Here is a 4259-nt window from a genome sequence, read left to right as displayed (position 1 = left end):
AACCCTTCGCTATACCCAAGGGAACCCAACCGCTTAGGGTTTCTTGTGCCTCCCGTCGGCGCCGCCACCGATCTACACCTCGTCTGTTGTTATCTTATAGGGCCATAGAGGCGTGGTGGATCTCGGCCCTTGCCGGCGGGAGGGCTCCATTTTTAGATGCGTTTATGAGTTTTGCTAGGGTTTGTGTCCTTCTTAGAGAGACGAGGCGACAGTGACTCTCTGAAGATGGAATAAGGTTCACCGCACCTAGCCCCTGTCCCGGTTGTGCTTCTAGCGTCATCGGAGGGCGTGTGGAGACTTGTCTCCGGCGAATATCTCATGGGATTCGGTGGCGTTTGTCTTAGGTAGATCCACGTGGATCTGGACTTCCTTCGTCATTGTTCATGTGTCTACAGGTTGAACTCTTCCGAGCTACTTGTCTCTTCATCATCGGTGGTTGTTATTGTGGTGCGCTGGTTCCATGGTGGCCCTATTTTCCTCTTTATTTTCTCCTTTTTGTGCTCGTTGCAGCCCCTCGTGCACATATATATGCAGGAGCAGCCAGCCCGTAGACTTCCTAAACCTACATGTACTTGCTCTTGAAACCGACTTGTACTAGACCTTCCTAGTACTACAAAGACTCTTAATCACCGGCAACCTTCATCATAATTAACCTAAGCCTATACCTACAAGAAACCTACTAGAACACATCTAGCTAACACGGCATACAAGCCGGACACGACTGTCATGCACTATGGACTCACGTCGCCATCGAGCTTCTAACTTAAGATTATCACTAACCATCTCCTCCTAATCTTGACACTATGTCTTCTATGTTTCTTCTGATTTTGGCTTGTTGATGACTCACCTCTTGTCAATTAATCCGTTCGCACCACGACAATTTAAATTGTTGCCTCGATCGCAACACCAACTCCCTGGGTAGATCATCCTAGTGCTTTTCCTTGAGCTCACTCAAGGACTGCGTGTCCAGATGCCTCCCACTTCTATAGATGCGTCAAGCCCCAGTTAACTAATCCTAAGTTGCTCATTTGTTACTTCTCTATCTCTCAGGCATTGTCTCCGTGCCGGCAGGGCCTGGCTTGTGTGACGGGCGGTGTTCTGGTGGTGGAGCATGCCTACTGGGGTGTCTCCCCTTGCCTTTGATCTGGATCGGGCTGGGAGGTGCCTCGCGGGCGATGTGGGCTACGGGCGGAACGGTCGCCGGCGGGGCGGCATTCTTGGAGCGGCCGCAAGGTGCAGGAGGGCGTCCGGCGGCGTTGGTGGTGGCGGTGCGTACTCTGGCGGCGGGGATGACGCGCCAGATCTGCAGGGTTGCCGCTACTCATGGCGAGGACCAACGACCACGACGACCAGCTTGGCTGGTAGGCGGCGCGGGCTTAGTTGGCGTTGGCTGGCTGCCACGGCTCGGTCTCGGTCGTGGTGACTGGTGATGGAGGGCTCAGCCCTGATAGGCGTTGTGGATAGGTTGGGGCTAGGCGGTGGTGCGCGTCTGGGGGTGCTATAGCGCCGTGGCAGTTGCAGGTCTGCAGGTGGGGAGGGGCGGCGGTGGCAACCTCCTTCTCCTAGACGTGTGCTGGCGGTAGGTGTAGATCTAGGGTTCGTGCTCGGGCGTGCCAAGCCGGGAGGTGCCCGCGGGTGGTGCTCGTGCTTTCCTTGCGGGTGCGGTGCTCGATGGTGGTGGTAGTGTTATTGTTGCATTGGTGCGCGGATCAACGCCTGTGACCACAGACATGGCATCATGTGAGCTCGTCTGGCCATGGGCCGTTGCTGGCTCACCGGTGGCCATCGGCAGTCTCAGAGTCGTGTCCCCCCGGTCCACCTGGCATTGGCTGGGGACGCGGGTGTGGGTGCCTCCTACGGTGGAGGCGCCTACCTAGACTCGGGAACTGATGTCGGGCTATGAGTAGATGGATTACCGTCACCCATCCTACCATGGCTGAGTGTGTTGTGATGTGTGCAACACACGATATCTAGCGACAGGGATGCCGGAGCGCGCGCCCGGATGGCGGTCTGCATGGTTGCTCTTCGGTGGGCCCCATAGCGGTGGTGGTGGCTCCACTTCTGGGTTGTGTGAGCAACTGGTGGTGCTACGTCGGGTAGCTCAGACGTGCCCCCTCCCCTAGATGGGCGGCGTCCCGTTATGGATCTGGGGTTCTTTCATCATCGCGCTCCTCCTGGCGGCCTCGTAGTGGCACGGGTGAGCTGCCGAGCGAAAGGTCTGTACCTCGGCGCCGACGACGCCGACACTCGAGGGTGCCGCAATCTTCTTTTAAGATGTCGCTGTGGTTCTTCTCTTCGTGTGAGGGCTCCGGGTGAAGACATGTGTCCGTTGTGGACGCTCTGTGTAGTCTTCCCTCTTGACACCGTTGTCGTGGAGCTTAGGTGTGCTAGGTCGTAGCATGGAGGTGTTTAGTTCTTCCGGTGTTTGTTGCCGGTAGCGTAGTCGCGTGCGTTCTGCGTGTGCCGGATAGATTTTGTAAGAGGGCTACCTCACCATATTGCATCGTTCGGCTACCTCACCTCAGTTGGTGCTTTATCTATAATAAAGCGGGGTGAAGGCCTGTTTCGAGAGGAAAAATGACATTTCTCATCAAGCTTACAGCCTATCTTATCCAAACATAATGACCAATGTCATAAGAAACCAATTACTCAGCTAAACTATGGGTATTACCATTTAAATTATAGACTGTTAGATCTTAGGTAATGTGGCAAGGGTTAAATTGCACATATATACATGACCCGGAAAATCAATTTGGGAACAAGACTCCATCTAGATCATGGTAGTTGATCTATCGTTTATTTACTCTATTATGACTGCCGCCATCTCATCCGATAAGTACGTTGGGGTATGCCGACCTAGGACTACGGAACAGCAATGGGGTTGCATTCAGACACAAACTAAACGTGCATGCCATTCTCCCCTTGGACAACAGTGACAAAGATCTACATCTCACAATTTAACTCCATCGGTGACTCTCTTAGGTTGTTGACCGCTCTCCGGTTCCATTTAAGTGCATGTAGGCTTGTTGACCGCTCTCCGGTTCCATTTAAGTGCATGTAGGCTGCTGGACGCCAGGACTAAAAGCGGCTCAAATGGGCGAGACTAGAATCTTGTTTGGGCTCCCAAGCGTCTGCAGTCAAAAGAACATGGTCCCCATCTTTCACTAACACCTCTCCCAATGCAAAGGTGCTTAGATGAGGTGCTAAGTGCATTAAATATTTTAGCAACTCAAGTCTCCAATGCATAAGTGCTTAACTTGTTGTTGCTAAGCACACTTTATTTAATGAGTTAGCACCTAAAGTCTTTCATGCATTGGCCAAATTGTCTCATTTAAGTGGTTTGCCTAGGTTCTCGCGCTTGGCATTGGTTCTTCATGGGGTCACCAAAGTACTCTCTCCCCTCCTTAAATGTTGTGCCATGTCACATTTTTGCTTATGTGGCATGCTTAGCACTTGTCCACGGTGGAGCACTGGGAAGGGCCTAAGTGGCAAGTTGATCCCAGAGTCTGATTCTCTACACTACTTTAACGGGTGCACAATTAATGGATTTCCTTCATCATATTTTAAAGATGCATTGCAACTTTTATAGCTAATTTAGTTGATAAAGTTCCCGTACAAGCACATATCAACTTAAACTATGGTTTAAGGCAAAAATACAAGTAGGCACCAGTATTTTGTCCCTGCATTGTATACGATGTCAGGTAAGTACATGTGTCCAATTAACCCGTAGCAACTGAAATGTTTATCTACAAACCAATCCGAAATGAATTTTCTCAGGTCAAGTCAAATTTAGTGACCATACAAATTGAATGACATATGCACATCTACACAAAACATTGAAAAAAAAATACAAATTTCAAATAGCATAGGTGCAAAGTTCCATAAATAATAAGAGAAATACAATCTATGCTTTTAATAATGTAAACTTGAAAATATACACCCTATCAAACTTAAATTTATTCAAATACCCAATTAAATTTAGACTTGTTCATATAATGACTAGTTTGTGTTATATAGAATCATTCATCATGTGGTAGCAGGGCTTAAATTTAGACTCATTCGTATATTGACTAGTATGTGTTATATAGAATTATTCGCCATGTGTAGCAAGGCTGATGACTAGTCTGCTGTAATCTAAATGGAAACTCCATCTCTTTGACTCCTGAATGGATTTCGCAACCTTAAAACAGCCTGACGTTACAATTACTCGATTTGCCCAATTATCAAACTAGACAGAGCCAGGATTCTAACATAGGGGG

Source organism: Triticum dicoccoides, chromosome 3B (assembly GCF_002162155.2).
Source record: "Triticum dicoccoides isolate Atlit2015 ecotype Zavitan chromosome 3B, WEW_v2.0, whole genome shotgun sequence".
Lineage (NCBI taxonomy): Eukaryota > Viridiplantae > Streptophyta > Magnoliopsida > Poales > Poaceae > Triticum > Triticum dicoccoides.
Note: the sequence above shows the minus strand (reverse complement) of the source record.